The 24,030-nt window shown below is 35.9% G+C and overlaps 1 non-coding gene across 1 annotated transcript; it reads right to left on the minus strand.

Moving 5' to 3' along the window:
• Positions 1-5,862: 5,862 nt before the first annotated feature.
• LOC134805708 (U6 spliceosomal RNA) lies at positions 5,863-5,966 on the minus strand. Its single transcript, XR_010146373.1, has one exon. It is a non-coding gene; the product is annotated as a U6 spliceosomal RNA (small nuclear RNA).
• Between the last annotated feature and the right edge of the window lie 18,064 nt (positions 5,967-24,030).

The raw sequence follows: 24,030 nt of genomic DNA on the forward strand, positions 1-24,030 counted from the left end.
TTTTGAGTTATATTATTCAGATTGACTTTCACGGCTTCGGCAAACATTTCCGTTCGTCCGGGGAACGGGCTAAGAATGCTGAGATGGGCCAAAAATACAAAGTTGATAGTAAGTTATGTAGGTAGATTAAAGTGCATGTTCAGATATTATTGAGCGACCTGATAGAAATAAGCAAATGTACAGTCAGCAGTCAGCCAAATATCGTAATACAATTTTGTTACCATAGAAATAAGGATGTGGTCCGATATAGTGGCGGAATATTGAGAGACAAAAGCGGCTAAATTCAGTGGTGGCTCGGACACTTAGAGAGAATGGGAGAGGATCGTGCCGTGAAGAGAGCGCAGGTACTTGGGACAACAAAATGGGAGACGCCCGAGTGGACGTCCTAGGTACCGCTGAAACGACGTAGTTGCTCAAGACCTGCTCAACCTCGGCCATGGCGACTGGCGAGATCTATCGCAAGACCGAGAGGACTAGACTACCTATGTTTGTATGAAAAGGCGATTTAAGGGCGGTGGTCGTCCATATTCGTCTTAAGGCGAAAATTAATCTAATGAACGTTTTTGCAACTAGGCTTATAAGAACAAATAATAATTTTATCTTGAAACAAGTTTTAAATAAATACGTGTAGATGAAAAAATACAATCTTGCCTTTTATCAAATCACATCATTTTTTGACAAATTTGCGAATTGAGTTATCCAACAGTTTTAAACCATGGCAGGGTTGAATACATAATAATGTCGGTATTTAACTAAACATAAGACGAACTCTTTATTTCATTTACGCGAGCGGAGCTGCGGGCCCGTCTAGTAAATAATAAATATTTTCCAACACTAGCAAGCCTTTAAATCTGTAAAACTATTATTTTACTTTTACAATTTCTTCTTAGGTGTCAGTCCCTCTCCTTCTCCTATTTGCAGTTTTGAGTTTTTTATTCAATTGCTTATAACTCAAAGATTTACTTTAAACGCCTTAATTACTACATTTTCCTTTTGATGCTTACACATTTCCAGGTATTTCCATTAGCATACAATATAATATTTTACTAATTAATACCTATTTCATGATTTAGGTACAATAACATTGTAAGCTTGCCAAGCGTCTTGGACATTAGTTACTTATTGGCAATAACTGATTGACTCAGTTTTACTTGTCTTGTATGATGTTAATATATATATAATGCTATTTAAAATACTTGTAGATAATCCAAGGTCAAATAAAGTAGGAATGTTACATTCGTTGTAGAGGTACCACGTCAAGTATGATTAGTTTTACTTGTGAATAGGTTAAGCAAACAATAATCTGTATAAATAGATTTATATATTATTAATTTGTTAGGTACCTACTAAGATTTACCTGCCTATTTGACCATTATTATTATTAATTGCATTGCATACATGACAGCGTTTTACACAAAAATAAAACGCTAATTAAATAACTTACCATATTCGAAACCTAAGAATAATATTGAGAGTGGCAACACCGTTTGTAGGTCGCATTGTCCTTTTCTAGCATATACGTCTCTCTCTCTCACACACTCCCACCACAGCAGTTTTGCTTTTGACAGTTACACAAGGCAAATTTTAAAGTCATTGTCTCAAAATTATACATATTTACACCAGGCAGGATTAAAAGTTTAGGTTTCGAATATGGTAAGTTATTTAATTAGCGTTTTATTTTTGTGTAAAACGCTGTCATTAAACAACTGTACCGATATTCGAAACCTAAGAATAATATTGAGACGTGTTTGTTATCGCCTGGTGGTGGGAAGACGCCAAGCCAATGTGATTACTGATTATACATGTACTTATTATGTATATGTAATGTTATTATATTACGAGTGTTTAATTAATTATGTAGTACACCCTTTATTTTAACACCTGTGAGGAGAGAGGTATTTATTATAGTAAAGCATACAATTTGATATACCATTATATTATGATACTAACTTTACATTTCATATACGTACTTAATGTACTTATAAATGTTCAAAGAGAAAAAGTGAGTCACCACAATGGTGCTATACTTAATTATATGTATGTGAAAACTAGGTAAAAGAAGATGAGATAAGTCAGTCTACTCTTCAAGGAGCATACAACATCTGTGATAAGGAGTGATGTAAGTAATTCAAGTATGAAAAAATAAAGTCATAAAGTACTCGAGTAGTTTTTTATTTATAACTCCCAATTATTAACAAATTTGATAATAATTACCTAGTAAAGTAAGCAGTTGCAGGAATATAACAAGGACAACACCTTTCTTATTTCCAGAATCCCTCGGGATTGAGTAGACGAATATTTAAAATATTCGTTATAATTCACTATCACTACCCACAAAGTTAATATTGGGTACCTACTTACTAAAATGTCATAGGGAATTACTAAATTCCTTTAATGACCGTGAGTCAGTGTGAGCTATATACTTGGTTATAGCTATAAAATGCATTTAATCCTTTGTACGCTTTACTAACGCGAACGCGAGCTAATGTACCTAAACAAACCTTACTTAAAATTGTGAAGGTTACTTTGAGAGCTTAAGCCATAACATAACACTATGTTGGCACGACTAGTAATGATAATGACGCTTTTTGGTGCTCTTGGCATTCAAATGGTTAATATAGAAATGCCACAGAACCTTATCAATGATATTTGTATAGGTGCAGGCTCATTCTGCTTATATTCATGTTTAGCTATCATCAAGTGACCTTAATTGTACTCATTAATTTCTATATATGCAGTAAGAGTAGTTTACCTTATCTGGTGCCTACTAGTAGACATAAGCTTGATTGGTTCTGTTCTGAACGCTTAAGTGGCTTAATTTATGTAAACCATTCATAGACATTGCATAGTTCTGAATATTCAGTTTCCTCTTTCCAGTGTGTAAATTATTAAGAATAAGGTACTTAATTCGAAACCTTAGCTTAGCATGTGTTTTAACCAAAATGCAGATTTGTGTGTTTATTTAGTGATTTTACATTATTTGCCATAACTGTGCGGAACCATGGGGTCCCCGACCTTTTGCCGGGCACCCGTGGGCCCAAAGCCAACAGCGCAGAGGCCCTTTAAGAGGGACCTATTTCATCCAATGCTAGAGTCAACACTTTGTCGAATTTATTTGATATTTATGTATACTTATCCTCCTTATGAACTAAGGATAACTGTAACTTTTTGATATCAAATATACGCAGAATTGTCAATTATTTTATATTCTGAAATTATAATATTACTGGATTTGGGCCAGTGTGCTTTTGTAAACTATATCTCTGGCCTACGATATAGGCTAGTCTATTAACATCCCGCCTCCTGGAAGGCAGTATACAGACTTCTTAGATATATATTCACGGTAGCGCTAAGTGTGTGGACCTAGTTTTCCGACACTTGACTGCATGAGATTATTGTGAACATTTTTTCAGGTCTCGAGCAAGAAGGGTACCTAGATAGGTTGAGGTCCTTAACTTGTGGATTTGGTAGGAGCAAGACACATACGGGGTGTAAATTAATTAATCCACCATGTTTCAAGAGATTTTTGTTCATTGATGCCTTCAGGTTACACTGTACAGACAGACTAACACTTTGGCAGAGTTTTGCTAACATATAATAAATGAATGCATTTGTTTGGGTGTACATGTTCCACATCAAAGACATATTTATATATTTCAATCTATTTTTGAAAAGTTCGCGTTTCAAAATAGCTTCGCCTTTTCGCAAGGCGTGCTCCTGTTTCCCTATTTTATTGTGCAAAGCGAACAGTGTCATAATGTTATAATTATGTATAAATTGAGAACTAGAGGGTCATGCCCTAGACGTGACCGCCCAGAAGTTGTGCTAGAACCGTTCGTGCAATGTTTTTAAAAACATTTTTGTAGTGGGTACATTCCACGGTCTTAAATTTGTTAAACGTGTAGTATCAAACTATGACAAGTCATGATAAGTGAATTAAGTGATAACAGTATCTAGTCCGTGCATAGAAGCACTTGCCCTTGAGGTTAGGGCATGGGTAGTTTAAAATAAACTTAATCCGTGCATAGGAGCACTTATGATACAGGTGGTTTAAAACTTCCTGGGTCACAATACAGACACAAGGTGTAAAATACATAATTGATAAACGCCCGTCAGGCCAGTTTTGTATATTTTATTTCAAACATGCTTGTGCAGCACCGCCAGCTCATGATAATTTTCCTATACCATGGCAGTCAGGGATATAATAGTTAAATAGGTAGGTAACCTTGGTCATGTCGTGTACATAGGTAGGTACTCGTAAACATGTTAACTGAAAGTCTAGTGCTCTCGAGGCAAATATAATTTATGCAACTGTGAGCTGCTCTTACATTGAGATCATATGTATTTATTTCTAGTCTGCCTTAGCAGGCCTAGACTTCAAAGGTTTTTTAGATATTCATAGGGCCGTTAATCGGACCCTTTGTACACCTTGAGCAGGCTGTTTGTTTCACACCATGAGTAATATAATTTGAATTATATTGTAAACATAGCTTATTTCAGAATGGAACCGTAAGCACTGTCGTGAGTCGTGAGCTTACATAGTCTGATTAAATTAGAGTCCACAGATTGTCTGGACCTTGGTGAATTGACCACTCCTGATTCTAATTATCAATATTCTGCCTGGGCTTATAATCGAAATTAGGTGACTAAATCGCTTAGTATTCTCTATGCCGCCCAAGTTATGAGGCTAAGCGTCTCCAGACCACAATTTTATATTAGGGTGCAAAGATTTTTTCATCTTTAAAATAAAAATGAGTCGAGATAGGCCTGGAATCTTAGGTTATTTTATACCTTATAATTTTAGAAATTTAATGTAAAGGGAAAGCAGTTTTCACTTTTACCACAGTTAATTAGCCCAATTTTGGGTTTAGCCAATAGGGTGTTTGGGACCCTTTTAGAATAGTTTGGTAAACAAAAATGAAAACTAATAAAATAACAAAGCCTTGCCTATTTCGACTGATTTTGTTAGAACCCTTTTTACTTTCTCTAAAAGGAGATATTTACAAATTCATTTTTGTAATATTTTTCTGATTGTGGATTACTTGCTCGCATGTGTTATGACCATATCATTTATATTTCTGTGAATATGTCTGACATGCCTTGCGCAGGCTTACATAGGTTATAATATCATCATCAATAACTTGACGTCAGTTTGTGAATGAATCAAATATTCTTTGGCACACCTTACGCAGGTGGAGACATGACTGCCTTGCGTAGCCTTAGATAGATACATAATATATTGGTTTCATCACAAATAACTTGACGTTAGTTTGTGAACGAATAAAAAATTTTCTTAGGCACACCTTACGCAGGTGGAACCATAACAGACGTAGGTTTAAGAATATCATTCAAATCGAATACCCTGAGTTTATGGGTAATATTCCCTTAGTTGCGGGTTCCTTGCTCGACAAGGTGAAAGGCTTTATGCAGGCTTTCACAGGCACTTTTAGAAAGTGTAATTCACGGTGACGCGCAGATTTGCCAAAACTAAACTTTAACTCTTCAGTTAACTAATATAATTTGACAATATGAACCAAACCATGCGTCTTCGTCAATGAATCAATCTAAAGATTCCCGTATCGTTAATGCCAAGTGTACTATTTATGTAAGTAGGTAGGTAGGCTTAAGAATTGACCCTCTTGTATGTAGTTACGTATAGAATTAATAATCAAGTTATTCAAATCCAAAATAACACAAGCACATATAGCAACTACATGCAAGAGTTCTTTTCCTTAACCTTTTAAGCTGTAAGTACCTGCTATGTTATTTATTTAAGTAGGTACCTACATTTTAACCTACCTACATTGTAGCCTTTTTTTTTTCAAAATTAAATATCTAGTTGGAGCGATATAAGTTGGTAGATCAAGAGTGAAATACTTCAAGATTTCGCATGTCATTCTTGCGCAGAGTCATGCTAATCTCTCTCTATGTCTAGTCAGATTTAAGTTTATGTACTGCCGAAGTACTCACTTTCCACAAAAATAAATGCAATGTTTGCGATGTAGGTTTGTTCGTTACCTTGTGTCCCTCAGAGCGGAAATAGAAGCCCCGCGAAGGCGGGGCTTCGTCGACTCCTAAGCGGGTACACTTATTTATCAGCAATTTAATTATCAAAAAATAATTTTGCAATATTATATTAACCCGGAACGGGATAAAAAGACAAATTGCTGATAGATACTTGGGCAGATAAAACCTACACGTCTATAAACTTCTACCTTAATACATAGGTTCTACTTAACACGTATTAACTATCCGATCCTTTCGTAATCGAAAACACAAATCACTTGAAAACTGAAGGGTATGCCTCCACAAATCACCATTTAAGTATTATAATTTCAACCGTTATTTTATTATACACACACAAAGATTTAAACTAACAGGACTCGGAAGAGACTTAATGTAGGTATAAAATTAAATTATAATGGTGACACGTGCACGCTTTACCAGCTCGATGTGTTTTCTAACATATGTGTTTTAGTATTTTCATTGCCATAGCGACGGTGCGCGCAGGCAGCCTTTGAAAACACTTGCACTATTCCGGATCATTTTTATTTGCTAGATAGTATATCGGACAACTAAATTTAAATATTTATTTCGAACGGCAAAAGCCGTTAGAAACTGTTTTTCAATATAGCCAGCTAAACTGGGGTACAAATTCAAAAACTCACCAGCAGTTTAGCTTCACGACCTTCCAGATGGAAAAACAGCAAGCCAATGTCTTTAAAATTTGCCTTGTGTAACTGTCAAAAGCAAAACTGCTGTGGTGGGAGTGTGTGAGAGAGAGAGACGTATATGCTAGAAAAGGACAATGCGACCTACAAACGGTGTTGCCACTCTCAATATTATTCTTAGGTTTCGAATATCGGTACAGTTGTTTAATATCTAATTATCGTTCTTTAATTATAATACTTGAATAATATAATCTTGACATCAATTAATCCTAATATTTATTTTATTCATTTTATTGCCCAAAAAGTAACACAGCAAATATAATATCGAATGTAATATTATTCTAGCAACCTACTTATGCGAAGAATCATAATTACAATTTATGTTATGAAAATAACGTAACACTTTACTAATTGAAAGCTGATTTTTCAATTGAATTGTGACCAGTAAGTATTGTGTTATTATTTCCACAATAATTAATTACTGTCAGACTGTCACATAAATATTATTATTTGTACTTATACACTTTTTCTTCGGTTTATTTCAATTACTTGCAACATATTTTATAAACCTGAAACATAAGTATACACCTTGAATGTCTGCTTCCTATATCCTGCCATTGGTAAGTATGTCATTTAACTTCAATAAACATCTTCCAACGAACCAATGGAATTCCATTATTCTAACCATGATCCCATGAAATACTGAGTACACCAGAGTACAGTTCGAATGTTTAGGTACTTTACCATTTTATCGTTACGTTTAACGTTTCTAAATGATAAGACCTAGGTTTTTGGTCTTTTGAGTCTTAGTGCTCAATTAGTACAATAAATGTGTAATCTTGGGTAGATCAATGAAGTGGTTCAAGCTACAACTTTAATCTACTAGTTTTACTTAATTAGTTAGCCTCAACAAATTAAACACCAGGCAAACTGTCATTGAGAGCGATCAAAATCACGGTTAATTCGAATACTTATTGTTTTTATTTTATAATGTGTAGGTACCTACACACAGTATTCAGTTATTTGTTTCTGTTTTGATTTAATGTATCGGTTCTGAGACTATGTACCTATAATTTCTAATGTATGTATTGTCTCAACCGCATACCTAAGAGTTTTGGCATCCTTAATTATTGTAAGTTTATGCATGTGACTGAAATAAGGAAATATATTTTCCGGTAAAGTGCCTTTTTAATTACACTTAATTATAATTAGTCATCACATCACACACATCACTCATCTTCATCTGAGTAGGTGTACCTACTACCTAGGTAGTTAAAAAGGGACTTCGTCATCTACACTGTTAACCGACAAAAGTCGTATGTCTATTTACAAAACATTAGGTTAACTGCTGGTCACTAGAGTTTTTGCTGTTAGTACCTAAGTCATGTTGCCTTGGGTATAGTTTCGTAGTTTAGTTAAGTAAGCAGTGCTTCCTCACCGTGTAAGGCTCCCCGCATCGCCACTTCAGTTTTTAGAGCATTGACTTTAGGTACTACATGACATGATGTATTATGACAGGCCCAGCGTCTATTTACGTACCTGTTGTACTTGGGTTTGTAATTGAGCTTTGCCCTGATTATTATTCTATAGAATCATGTATTCCGGCTCTAAAATAGATTGGAATTGGGATTTATTATATGAAATCTGGGTCATATACGATTTTGAAGAATTGTATATCCTCATCTATTTATAGGTTTTATTTGGGCAGTTTAGGCATGCCTCTGTGTTCCACAATTTCCACGGCTACTTACGCAGAATGCATTATTACTCTTATCCTGGTCACCTGCTTGTTTCTCTTTAACTATAATTTAACCTGTCTTCTAACTGTTCCAACAGGATTGCTACAACAATCTTTAACCGGAATACCGTCTAAGTCGTCGTATAATATATTTTTTATATACTTTGTTCGTTTTTATTTAGGCTGTTCTTACCCATACGAACATCTGCAAAATGCAGTAAATTTATGATACGGGTATAGGTTAGAAGAAGGTTAAATTGTAATACTTTACAGGAAATGTTTTCCAACTGGCGTAATTTTTTTTTTTTTGTATAATTGAAATCTACCCTGAATCTACATTAGTAGATATGCCTATTCCCGAGGCCATCCATCTATACCTACGCCTTAAGTTAACTGGAACAGTAGGCAGAGGCACTAAACTGCTTATTATATAATTTCGAATTCAATAAATACATAACATAATAGGAGGTCACTCTATACTAACTAGGGCTTGCAATTCGAATATTCGAATATTCGAATTTGTCGAATATTCGGCCTGTTTTGATATTCGAATATTCGGCCGCTCAGGTTTCGAATATTCGAATATTTTTTATTACTATAAAAAATCTATTTAATCCGCTGCAGTTACAGTACTTACAGTTTCTGTGTGTTTTCCGGGTATTTACAGTGAACGAGTAATGGGTAGGTACCCAAATACGAAGGAAATAATATTTTTTACTGTATTCCTCTCGATAGACTTCGTGAATATAGTGAAACCTAACTCAATTTGAAAGAAAACGAAATCAAAAAGTATGTTATTTTTACGGTGCATAAGTTTTAAGTTAAAGGGTCATTCTGTTTATTAAGACTAAACCTTGCCCGCACTTATCGCAATTCTCAAATTTGATCATACCAAACCTGCCCAACTAGGTAATCTAACTATGCACCTTTAGCTGACGAATAATCCAGTAGTCAACTAACTTTTTCCCTTAAATATTCCAATATTATATAATTAAGCCGACCATTAATTAAGGCCTCTGAGTGACTACAAGTTAATTTAAATCAGAAAATAATTACCTACTAAAAAATAGTACATTTCGATGCTAGTGCGGAAGGTATGTCATTACTTCACGAGTACCGAGATATCTTGCCACGAGCCGCAGGCGAGTGGGAAGACTCGGGACGAGTGAAGAATGACATTTCCGCACGTGTATCGAACGACGTTTTTTAATACAGTTGCGAAAAAATAAGTAAAACATTGTTAATCGTACACTAAACAAAAGTGGTAACAGTGACAGCTCGCTTAGACGTCGTCTTTAAGTATATTATATCTATGGGCGTTTGGCAGCTATTCCGTTCCATTCAGACACCTTATTAAGAACGGAATTTTCAATATTCAATATTAAAAAATAAACGTGTTATAATGATGAAGAGGTAAGTATTAAAATATGAAATATGTATATTTTTCATATTCTTACATTAACAGTAGGTTTTTATGCTGATTACGACGTTTAAAGGAAACTAATATTAACACTCATCAATAAGTAGTCGTGAATTGGAACAAGTATAAATTTAAAAAAATTGGAAAAGTAAAAAGCACTAGTTCGACATAACCAACTTTCCGCACGCTAAACAGCTACGTAAAGTAGCACTTTGTGAGTAACTGTATTAAAACAGTACATTTCGATGCTAGTGCGGAAGGTATGTCATTACTTCACGAGTACCGAGATATCTTGCCACGAGCCGCAGGCGAGTGGGAAGACTCGGGACGAGTGAAGAATGACATTTCCGCACGTGTATCGAACGACGTTTTTTAATACAGTTGCGAAAAAATAAGTAAAACATTGTTAATCGTACACTAAACAAAAGTGGTAACAGTGACAGCTCGCTTAGACGTCGTCTTTAAGTATATTATATCTATGGGCGTTTGGCAGCTATTCCGTTCCATTCAGACACCTTATTAAGAACGGAATTTTCAATATTCAATATTAAAAAATAAACGTGTTATAATGATGAAGAGGTAAGTATTAAAATATGAAATATGTATATTTTTCATATTCTTACATTAACAGTAGGTTTTTATGCTGATTACGACGTTTAAAGGAAACTAATATTAACACTCATCAATAAGTAGTCGTGAATTGGAACAAGTATAAATTTAAAAAAATTGGAAAAGTAAAAAGCACTAGTTCGACATAACCAACTTTCCGCACGCTAAACAGCTACGTAAAGTAGCACTTTGTGAGCAACTGTATTAAAATAGTACATTTCGATGCTAGTGCGGAAGGTATGTCATTACTTCACGAGTACCGAGATATCTTGCCACGAGCCGCAGGCGAGTGGGAAGACTCGGGACGAGTGAAGAATGACATTTCCGCACGTGTATCGAACGACGTTTTTTAATACAGTTGCGAAAAAATAAGTAAAACATTGTTAATCGTACACTAAACAAAAGTGGTAACAGTGACAGCTCGCTTAGACGTCGTCTTTAAGTATATTATATCTATGGGCGTTTGGCAGCTATTCCGTTCCATTCAGACACCTTATTAAGAACGGAATTTTCAATATTCAATATTAAAAAATAAACGTGTTATAATGATGAAGAGGTAAGTATTAAAATATGAAATATGTATATTTTTCATATTCTTACATTAACAGTAGGTTTTTATGCTGATTACGACGTTTAAAGGAAACTAATATTAACACTCATCAATAAGTAGTCGTGAATTGGAACAAGTATAAATTTAAAAAATTGGAAAAGTAAAAAGCACTAGTTCGACATAACCAACTTTCCGCACGCTAAACAGCTACGTAAAGTAGCACTTTGTGAGCAACTGTATTAAAAAATATCTTACATACCTAGGTTTGGTTTAGATGATTAAAGTTATATTATTTCACTCAACGGCGCATTTATAATAAAAGTTTTATCTAGAAATATTGAATACGTCTTATTTTGGCGTTTTACTTGTTTTTATAAATGTGGGCATCTCATAGTAGGATGATAAAATCTAGTCAATTAAGTGGATTTCTGCAAAATATCATTAGTTTTAGCAATATGTGAAATAAGCTTTTGAATAAAACGATAATAAACCGATTTCTCGTTCTTTTTCTTATTTTTTATAATATTCGAATAATTATTCGAATATTCGAATATGTCGTCAGAAAAAGTCGAATATTCGAATACCTGAAAGTTTCGAATATTTGCAAGCCCTAATACTAACATAATGTCAGTTTATGACTATTTTGCCTCCCTATTAAGTTTTGGTGGGCTAAAGAATCCGTCTAATGGTGGTATCTAGGACATTTTGGATGACCTAAAACAAGATACTATCGTTAGTACCAACCAACACTATATCGCGTCAGTTTACGTTTAAGTACTATGTTGTACTAATTTGGACGACCTATAACAAAAGGTCCTATCGTTAGTACCAACCACCACTATCGCGTCTACTAGACTAGTTACTAGGTACATTTGACTCTTTTGGTTTGTTAGTACCAGTTGAACATTCAACTTACTAATTATTCTCTGTTTGTATCGTAGGTAAGTGTTATGATTTCGCTTATCATTTCTTTTGTTTTGCTAGTACTAGTTGAACATTCAACCCACTACTTATTTATTTTGCTAGTACCAGTTGAATGTTCCAACCTACTAATTATTTGTTTTGCTAGTACCAGTTGAAAGTTCCAACCTACTAATTATTTGTTTTGCCAGTACCAGTTGAAAGTTCCAACCTACTAATTATTTGTTTTGCTAGCAACAGTTGATCAATCAACCTACTAATTGTTGGTTTTGCTAGTACCAGTTGAACAATCAACCTACTAATTATTTGTTTTGCTAGTACCAGTTGAACATTTCAACCTACTAATTATTTGTTTTGCTAGTACCGGTTGAACATTTCAACCTACTAATTATTTGTTTTGCTAGTACCGGTTGAAAGTTTCAACCTACTAATTATTTGTTTTGCTAGTACCGGTTGAAAGTTTCAACCCACTAACTATTTGTTTTGCTAGTACCAGTTGAAAGTTTCAACCTACTAATTATTTGTTTTGCTAGTACCAGTTGAACATTTCAACCTACTAATTATTTGTTTTGCTAGTACCGGGTGAAAGTTTCAACCTACTAATTATTTGTTTTGCTAGTACCGGTTGAAAGTTTCAATCTACTAATTATTTGTTTTGCTAGTACCAGTTGAAAGTTTCAACCTACTAATTGTTTGTTTTGCTAGTACCAGTTGAACGTTTCAACCTATTAATTATTTGTTTTGCTAGTACCAGTTGAACGTTTCAACCTACTAATTATTTGTTTTGCTAGTACCGGTTGAAAGTTTCAACCTACTAATTATTTGTTTTGCTAGTACCGGTTGAAAGTTTCAACCTACAAATTATTTGTTTTGCTAGTACCGGTTGAAAGTTTCAACCTACTAATTATTTGTTTTGCTAGTACCGGTTGAAAGTTTCAACCTACTAATTATTTGTTTTGCTAGTACCGGTTGAAAGTTTCAACCTACTAATTATTTGTTTTGCTAGTACCAGTTGAACGTTTCAACCTACTAATTATTACTTATACCAACTGCAGCATAGATGTGATGTACAGTTTACTTCTTGCAATTTATTTTTCTTGTTAGTCGACTCCGACTTACTACTCAATTCATTTGATGCTGAGTTTACAGTAAAACAATAACAAAGCCCTCGGCATTCATCAGTCTAAGTACGCTATCTATAGTTCTTGACTCACTTGACATCGTAACGGTCCTTGATAATTTAACTGGTCCGTTACCTGCTAGCATTGTTTATTATCATAAACAGCACATACCTATGTATATATAAATACATGTTAAGTCGACACCAAGTTAACATCGATTCATACCCATATCGTGCTATAAATAGCATTTCAATTGATTATAACTGGTTATTTTAACCGAACAATATTTCTTTTAGGACATAAGGTCCATAAAATGTATACAACTATACCGACTTAATATGCAGGTTTCTCTATACGTTCCCTCATGTAAAATATCTTAGTATTTAATTACACGACTAAGTAGGTCGGTATATTTTAAGTATGAATGTGATAGAAAAATAGGATAGATCTGTGTAAATTATATTTAAGACTTTTAAATCAAATAAAGTAAAAGTAAGCTATTTTATTATATTCATTGCAAACAATGTATCTAGGGTCATTTAATTACGCTGTTAAATAAGAATATGACAATAGATTTAGAATAAAAAGAAAGCAATACTTGAAATAAAACACATTTATTATATTACTCACATTATATTCTGACACCGCCAAGATAAAATCCAGGACACCACTTATTAAATAAAATCAGCTTCTTCAAAGTATCACGATGCGACCACGATGGTAAAATAATAGACTGAAGGTGTGGAGTTTAGCCGTCCAGACTTCCGTCGCTAGCTAAAGTCAGAGCGAGAATCCCCTTCCACTGGGTGGACAGCCCTTTTTATGCTAAAATCCCCACCTTCATTCGTACTAAGTTTGTACAAGACAATTAAGACAACTTCCGGTTAGCAATATCAAATTAATTTACTTATAAACTACGAAAAGGAGACAGATGACAATTGCGTGCGACGTCATGCTACGTCACCACCACCACCCCTCTCACAAGCCTTTATAAGCGGGGAGCACACCTCAGACCGGTCTCTTTTTCTGCACCAGCAACGTGGAGTAAGGGTTGTTTAGGGAAGCCTTTGTCAATTCTGTACATTTTTTAGATTTCTGTGTATTTTAGTTATTAATTATTGAGAGTAGTTTTAATGTTAAAGATTATAATTGTGTAATTTAAAATAAATAAGTCGATTTGTTTTTAATATTTTTATTTAAATCCTGGCCATCGCTAAAATCAGAAATGGGATAGTGCCTATCGCCTATCGTAGTTTTTGATTAGCAGCGAACATTGATTTAAATCTTTTTATAAATTAACAATGGCCGAAAGATCCACTCGTAATAGGGGTAGGAGTAGGCAGAATAATCAATCAGTTCCAGGAACGGACGGCCTCGAAGAGCAGCTTGGCGATATATTGGCGCGCCTTCACGCCCTCGAGGGCAGCGCGCCGGTGGTCCCGAGCCGGGCCAATGGCGCCACCAGCCACGTGGAGCCGGACGCCAGCCACGTGGACGCGGCCAGCCGCCTGGACATCGCTGCTCCCGGATCCAGCCCGCAGGCTCCGTCGTTGACACCCGGGGCAAGTGCTAGCACCGTCGGCGAACCAAATGGGAGTTCTTCCGCAGCACCTGATGCTACTGACCGTCTCATTGGGGCCCTTACCGCATTAACTAAAGTAAGATCTAACCATTACTACATTTCAAATTTTGATCCAAGTTTGCATGACATCGATTCTTGGTGTGAAGAGGTTGAAAGAGCACGTGATATAAATCGTTGGGATGACAATGAGTGCCTTTCTAGGATAGCTAACTGTTTGAAAGGGGACGCTCGTAGTTGGCTTAACGAGTGGGTTACCAACGATCGTTCGTGGACGAACTTTAAATTCGAATTTAAACCGTTGTGCTCGCGAAGAATCGATGTTGCTAATATTTTATTTAGCGTCATGTCTACAAATTCCGACAGTTATACCACGTATGCAGAATATGCAAGACGTTCGTTACTAAGATTGAACATAGTAAAAGGTTTAAGCGACGAGTTAACGGTTGCTATTGTTATACGAGGTATAACTGATGCTCAGATTCGGGCTGCCGCGACTAACGCTCAACTATTGCCTAGAGATCTTGTCGAGTTTCTTTCTATTTATACAAAACCTAATTTAAACATTGCTCAATCATCCACACGCCAATCACGCAGTAGGCAAATTGAATCAAATAACCTAAAACGCGGTAATAATTTTAATACGCCCAATCGTGAATTAAAATGTTATTCATGTTTTGAAATAGGCCACCTGCAACGATTTTGCCCTAAACGATTTAAACAGCTTGAGGACCAGAAAAAGCCTTCTGACACTTCGTCTAATACCACTGCGAACGTTTGCTCGTTTTGTAAAAAACCGGGTCATGACGACACTGTGTGCTTTGCTAAGAAGCGATCCGAATCACGAAATTAAAACCATGTTAAATTTTTGTCGAGAATTAACGGGTACTTCGGACGAGTGATATTACGACGGCGGTAATACAAGGCATACCTACGGATATTTTGTTTGACAGTAATGACAGTGACTCTCGCTTTTATTTAATCAGTATATCCGTGCGTAAATATTTCGAATACACTTTCAAGTTTTGCGCGGTATTGGCAGTAATATCGTTAGCACTGGTGGTGCAACATTCCTAGTTGAACTTTGTGATTACGCTTTGAATGTTTTATCTATTTATGTGTTCCCCTGAGTATAATACTAGTGTGCCCGTGATAATTGGGACAATTGCTTTGATTGGCAACTGAGTATAGCATATCTTCTGGCTTGAATGGTAAACATTACGTTATTTCCTTTTTCTAATACTAACGGTAAAATGGACGTATGTTACGTGTACAATTCAGTAATCCACTACCGATCAATAGTCCGCTTACCGGGTGAGGTTATGAGAAATTTTCGCAATTATTTATAACTGTAACGACCGTTTGGTTGAGTTTTGGTTGATACGACTGTTACAGACGGGATGTAGATTGAATTGACAAGTAACATTCCTATTAATTTATAGACCATACAAAATGTCTATCGACGAGAATTTGATAGTGCGCGTGACAGTTCGTGATCTATCTAGTTATTATTCACAAGTCAGTCACAGTACGCTAGCGCGCTAAAAACAGTAAAGACGCGACGGAAAAGACCATACGTGCGTTGATTACCGTGCGTTGAATGCCATTACGGTGAAAGATCGCTTTCCACTGCCTCTGATCGAGGATTACACCGTCTTGGTAAAAGCTTGTAGATACTTTGTTTGGATATGGCCACTAGCTTCCATCAGATAGCATTGGATAGCGATTTTGAATACCTAAAGGTCTTGTATGGCCCTTATAACGCACATATGTACATCAGCGAATAATAACAATGACACTCTCGGCTGGGTTATCAATTACCTAACTTTAAGTCATAGGAAATCACGTCAGGTTAGGCCGAGGGAAAAATCCTTGATTGACTCTCAATGTACTACAAACGTACGTCAGATACGACAATTCAAGAATTGCCCAAGGGCTAGTCTGTTATTTCTGGCAATACATGCCCGAATATGCAGTTACGATGGTTTCCTGAATTATGCACTTTTTTTTAAATAATAACATACATAGCGCATCGTTTGATTTGTTTACATCATACTGCCTGACTCGAAAGGTTTTAAATGCGTTTCATTAATAGTCTATGCATTTCAAATATTGTTTGCCTAATGACTAAAAACGACTCTAATTTGATTTATTTTGACAATAGCATTGTTAAAGTATGTCGATTTAAGTATGCAAAATTGTTTTCCTAATAAGTACGTTTGGATATTGTTTTAGGGCTATGTTAAGAGTATAAGGCCTAGCATACATTGTATAACTCCTCAATTGCACGGTGAAAATGGACAAGTGGAGCGATACTGTAGTTGCTACATAACATGCTTCGTGGAGGTCACTAACTAAAAATCGTCTGAAGCGAATATTTAAATAAGATGGTTTTTATAATTAAAACTTCGCAGATGACTGGCAAGCTCAACTCCGAGTGCGTGGACCTTACCACGTCACGGGAGTGTGTGATCCACACTGTCGCTACAACCTGCGACTGGTGGCCCGGCTCCTACGGCAAAACACAAACTGCAGCTGAGCGTTTGTTTATTTGGCGCGAAGAATGGACCCCAGAGTCATGTGCCGCCTTCTTTGACAGTGAGTAAATGAAATTGCATTCTATGTAGCTGTACATGCAAACAAGGTGCCTCTGTATTTGGTGCTACATAGACAGACACGCTAACTTGGTGCCTCTGTCCGTGTATGGTTGTTTAAGGATACGCTAACTTGGTGCCTCTGTCCGTGTTTGGTTGTTTAAGGATACGCTAACTTGGTGCCTCTGTCCGTGTTTGGTTGTTTAAGGATACGCTAACTTGGTGCCTCTGTCCGTGTTTGGTTGTTTAAGGATACGCTAACTTGGTGCCTCTGTCCGTGTTTGGTTGTTTAAGGATACGCTAACTTGGTGCCTCTGTCCGTGTTTGGTTGTTTAAGGATACGCTAACTTGGTGCCTCTGTCCGTGTATTAAAATATAAGGGTTAAGCTATAACTTTGTGCCTCTACCCATAAGGAGACAGTATTATTGGATAAGCAAACTAGGTGCCTCTATCCTTTTATGTGACAGACATGCAAACTAGGTGCCTCTGTCTTTCAAGTTGATCAATGGACTCTTTTAATTTATTTTGTTATCAATTCCAGGTGACGAGGACACTGCACCTGGCACGATCTTTGACTCAAGCACTGAAACTGTCAGCCCACCTGCCGATGAGTCAGCCGGGTCCAACTACTAGCGCCGCACCTCCTGAACCTAACATCCAGGAGAGCCAAGCCGTAGAACGCACGAGCCGCCACCTACCATCTGCCAGTCACACAATAGAGAGCTTCGCCAGACTTATAGATAACGGCGACAATGACGTTCGTGACGCTAAAGCGCAGGAGCCTAGACGACCATGTGGTCGAGGGCGACCACGTGTCAGGAGAGGCCGTAAAAGGAGACAGATGACAATTGCGTGCGACGTCATGCTACGTCACCACCACCACCCCTCTCACAAGCCTTTATAAGCGGGGAGCACACCTCAGACCGGTCTCTTTTTCTGCACCAGCAACGTGGAGTAAGGGTTGTTTAGGGAAGCCTTTGTCAATTCTGTACATTTTTTAGATTTCTGTGTATTTTAGTTATTAATTATTGAGAGTAGTTTTAATGTTAAAGATTATAATTGTGTAATTTAAAATAAATAAGTCGATTTGTTTTTAATATTTTTATTTAAATCCTGGCCATCGCTAAAACTACTGTAATAACTATTCATAATGTCAGATAATTAATTTAAGATTTATCTAAGTGTTATTTATAATTTATTACATCACAACTTTATTATTAACTAAAATGTACAAAGTGTACTTCCGGTTATCAAAATTAATTCACTATACGTTTAAGTACTTTTTATTAATATTCGTAATGCCTAATAATTAGTTAAAATTATATCTAGGTCTCTTTTGTTATTAATTATCTAACACGGCCATTCTGATAGATACTTCGTTCTCGAAGTATCAACAAATAATATTGATTATAATATACAAATTTCGAACAGGTACAAATCACAATATAATATACTCGTTAATATAAATACATATTATCATTTCATAATCATTGGTTCACTTGTAATTCATAATCGTAAATAATCATCCCATATCATACTGTGTACGGCCAATCACCCGCTGTCGATGAAGCTTAATCACCCGCGACAGTGATTCCGGACATCAGCCAAAGTAGTACTCATAATAGTCACTTTATATTTCCGAGTATAATCATTTAACCACTCAATCATATATAACCATAATCGCTTATAATTAAAAATATTTTTAGTTATTCAAAATTTATTCTACAAATTCACCAGGCCATAGCCGGAGCTTGTCTTTCGCTACGGTTATGTTCCTTAAATAGCCAATACCTCTTAACGAATACCTGTCATTATCCTCTATGTTTATTATTTCATAAGGACCTTTATATTTAGGACTTAATTTATTATGACGCCTGTGGTCCTGATTAACATAAACAGTGTCTCCTATATTATATTGGATATTGTCCCTACGGGTTGAATCAAATCGGTCTTTTGAGTTTTGAGCTACTATTTTCAAACGCTGTTGTGCTAATAACCTATCAGCCCTAACATCTATTATTTCATCTTTATCGTGTAATACCTCATCTAACTGAGCCTGTACAGTGGGGATATTAGAGTTCCTACCAATAAGTAACCGCATTGGTGAAAATCCCGTTGATTTTTGCACTGTAGTGTTTAAAGAAAGTTGGACTTTACTTAAAATGTTCGGCCAGTCTGACACATCAACACAGGTGGTACTTAACATGTTAGTTATTGTGGCCACATAACGCTCAACCTGCCCATTTCCACGAGGTGTTCCCGTGGAAATTAAGTGATGCCTAACTTGCCATTCTTCGAATAATTCTCGTATTGGCCGAGAATTGAAATTGGTGCCGTGGTCAGCCGGTCAGTAACGATTAAGGACGGTGTTCCAAACATAATGACTGAATCACGAACTTTATTAACTAGTTCTTGAGCACCCATTGTTTTAAGCGGTTTTTAAGATACAAAATTTGGTGAATCCGTCAATTATTATTAGCAAGTATTTGTAGCCATTGTTAGATACAGGAAATGGCCCCGTACAATCCAAATGAATCGTATGAAACGGAATGGGAGTTTTATCAATCGGATGCAGCATTCCTTGTTTTGGTCCACAATGATTTTTTTTCTCGATACAAATTCGACAGTGATCTATATATTTTTTTACAAATTTAGAAATTCCCGGAAACCAAAAGTACTCAAATATTTTCTGAAGTGTCTTTTCGGAACCAACGTGGCAATTATCATCATGGAACAAACGAAGAATACTCAACCTGCTTCCTTTGGGTACATATAATTTCGGTGCGGATGTGGGATCTGCTTTGTAATATAAAATATTATTTTGAACCATGTACTGATTATTATCTAAATCACCCGACCGTACTCTTTCAATTAAAGCCTGAGTCTCTAGATCCCGATCCTGGGCAGTCTCTAACCAAGAACGAGGAGAGTCTATGAGATTAATCGATTCAGTTTTTGAAATTTCCGACTTTACATTATTTACAGTTTGTGAAATAACTGCTGACTTTTCATTGGATTCTGGGTTACGACTAAGGTAGTCTACATGACTAACATACTGGCCTTTCCTGTACTCGACTTCAAATGTAAAATCTTGCATATAACTCCACCATCGTGCTACTCGTGGAGTTATATCTCTTTTATTAAACGTAGATTTAATTGCATTACAATCAGTAATTATTTTAAATGTAATTCCCAAAAGGTAAGCACGAAAGTGTTTTAAAGCATTGTATATAGCCAAAGTTTCCAACTCGTAGGAATGGTATCGAGATTCACAGGGGCTTGTTCTTTTACTGAAATATGCTACAACTTTATTTAAACTGTTATGTTTCTGTAGAAGTATCGCGCCATAGCCTATTGAACTTGCATCAGTATGTAATTCCGTCGGTAATTCTGGATTAAAAATGGTTAATAAAGGTTCTTTTGTCAAATGGTCAATTACATAATCACGAGCCACCTGTTGTTCTGATCCCCATTCCCACTTTTGGTCATTCTGTAGTAGTTTAGTTATACAAGCCGTTCGATAAGCAAATTCCGGTATGAAACGCCTAAAATAACTAGCAAGACCCATAAATTGCCTAACTGTTTTACGTTTGCCGGGATAGGGGAATTAACTAAAGCAGATATCTTTTTTTCACTCGGCTTAACACCTTGATGTGATATGGTTCTACCCAAATATTCGACACTAGTTTCAAAGAATTTACATTTTTTTATATTGATGGTGAAACCTGCATCATTCAAGGCCTTAAGCGTTTGGTCTAAATAATCAAGTCCCTCTGAAATAGTCGTAAAAGGTATTAAAATATCGTCTATGTAGACTAAAAGAAATTTTAAGTGCTTTACTGCTTTTGTTATGGCTTTTTGAAAAACTGAAGGACCATTGCATATTCCGAAAGGCATCTTTATAAACTCGTATTGATTATCATTAGTAACAAATGAAGTGTATTTTATGGCTTCCGGTGCTACAGGAATCTGGTAAAAGCCGTTTTTCATATCAATGGAGATAAAATAATGTGCTTTTCCTAGACGATCAATCTGGTCTTCGATGAGGGGAAGAGGGTACCGTTCCTTTTCAATTATTTGATTTAACGATCTATAATAGTCAACACATAATCTGTCGCTGCCGTCAGCTTTTTTTACCAATAATACAGGACTCGCAAACTCAGAATCACTTTCCCGTATGATATTTTTACCAAGTAAATCGTTACAAATATTTTGTACCTTCTCCCTCTCAATCGGAGCCATACGATAGGGCCGATAATGAATTATTTTATCACTTTTCAATCTAATATTTAGTTGGCCTGTCTTTACTGTGCTCATATGATCGTCTGCCGGAAAAATAGAGGGATATTTTTTAAAAATATCAACTACCTTATCCTGCAAAGACTTATCTAAGTGTTCAAGGCGCAATAAGAGATCAGTCATTCCGAAATTATCTTCAATTAAGCAAACTTGGGGCTGTGGCTCATTATTTTTAGTTCGTACTAAAACACTACCGGTCGAGTCCGTTACTAACGCTAAGTTCCCATTCTGTACCGCATTTCGGCCTATTAAACAGTCATAGTGAAGATCATCATCCTTAACTACATTAAATTTTAATTCTATACATACGTCATGTGTCCGAATTGTTGCTTTTGTTGTAGCAAAAACATGAAGCTTTCCATTGCCTACACCATCGTAATATAAAGAACAAGGTAAGAAGGAACACCCAAGACGTCTCGCCACCGATTCTTTAATAACACTACAATCAGCTCCAGAGTCCAACAATGATTCTACTACAACGTCATTTTCTTGTCTAGTCACTTTGATTCAGATTCAGTGTTATTAATTTTTTTGTCTTGCTGTTGGGTACGCTGAAAACATCTATCAGGTGAATGGCCCATTTTTTTGCAAACTGTACAAGCCACTCGATGAAAACATTTATCGAACGAATGACCCACCTTGTTACAAAAAGAACAAGTGGTCATAAGTCATAAGTCATAAGTCATTTATTCATAAAACCAATTTACACAACAATTACAATTTACAATTTATTTGGTCTTAGTCGTTTGAATGTTTTCACTCACCGATTCCTTATTATTGGACTGAGGAACATTTTTAGGGCAGCGAACCATCAGGTGTCCATTCTTTCCACAAAGAAAACACGCTTTCTCTTCCCTACGTAAATCGTTACTATTTGATTTAAAACGTTTTAAATTATTTGAATTTGTCGATTGCGCAACAGTTTCTAAAGGTCTTTTCCTCGACGCCTTCTCATAAGGAGAAAACAATGTTATCAAATCTTGAGTTGAACCTACCAAACTATTCAGGCTCGATATCCTTACATTTACTTCGCTTATACCCCCATATACAAGTTCGATCAACTGAGATACCGTGAAAGCTACCTTAGTGTTACGTAATAACCTTATCTTTTCCCTAGCGTATTCACAATAGGTATCGGCTGAATCGGAAGTATACATAACAGCTTTAGACAATCTATCAGAAAGATTCTTTTTTTCAGGGTATAAATCTATAATGTCTTTACGCAAAACTTCCCAAGACCGTTCGGTCTCCGGCTCCCAAGTCTCGAACCATAATAAAGCAGAGCCCCGAAGGGCCTTACCGGCTTTGGCGGCTTGCTGAATGCTGCTCCATTTCATTTCAGCACCAAGCTTCTCGATTGATCTGCACCATGCTTCTGCTCCGTTGTCGTTCTTTTCGGGGTCGTACAGCGGCAGTGCGACATCATCGTGCCGCTGATTTGATGTCACTGCGTCGCGAATAGCTTTTACAAGCGATTCCAGAATTGGAGTTGGCTCCATGGCTTGTAAACATAGGAAAAAAGAAAAAAGAAATTAGGGGCGTGGTCTTAGGTATTTCTCTTTTTATCCATCCCACTTCTGATGGTAGAAAAATAGGATAGATCTGTGTAAATTATATTTAAGACTTTTAAATCAAATAAAGTAAAAGTAAGCTATTTTATTATATTCATTGCAAACAATGTATCTAGGGTCATTTAATTACGCTGTTAAATAAGAATATGACAATAGATTTAGAATAAAAAGAAAACAATACTTGAAATAAAACACATTTATTATATTACTCACATTATATTCTGACACCGCCAAGATAAAATCCAGGACACCACTTATTAAATAAAATCAGCTTCTTCAAAGTATCACGATGCGACCACGATGGTAAAATAATAGACTGAAGGTTTAGCCGTCCAGACTTCCGCCGCTAGCTAAAGTCAGAGCGAGAATCCCCTTCCACTGGGTGGACAGCCCTTTTTATGCTAAAATCCCCACCTTCATTCGTACTAAGTTTGTACAAGACAATTAAGACAACTTCCGGTTAGCAATATCAAATTAATTTACTTATAAACTACTGTAATAACTATTCATAATGTCAGATAATTAATTTAAGATTTATCTAAGTGTTATTTATAATTTATTACATCACAACTTTATTATTAACTAAAATGTACAAAGTGTACTTCCGGTTATCAAATTTAATTCACTATACGTTTAAGTACTTTTTATTAATATTCGTAATGCCTAATAATTAGTTAAAATTATATCTAGGTCTCTTTTGTTATTAATTATCTATCAAACGGTAAATGCACAACTCATAATAATCATGATTTCCGCGAAGGTAGTTTGATTATTTACCCTTTATATCACATGAATTCTAATATACGATTTTGAGTCAGAAAATAAACCATGTACCATCTGTATTTGTAACACGCAAACCATCAGCATATTCGTTTTTGTCATTTCATGGAAAAAATCATGGCTAATACGTCGGTGCCACATCATAGGAATAATGTGACCTGACCTGAGTACATTAT

The sequence above is a fragment of the Cydia splendana genome, unplaced genomic scaffold (genome assembly GCF_910591565.1).
Source record: "Cydia splendana unplaced genomic scaffold, ilCydSple1.2 scaffold_49_ctg1, whole genome shotgun sequence".
NCBI lineage: Eukaryota > Metazoa > Arthropoda > Insecta > Lepidoptera > Tortricidae > Cydia > Cydia splendana.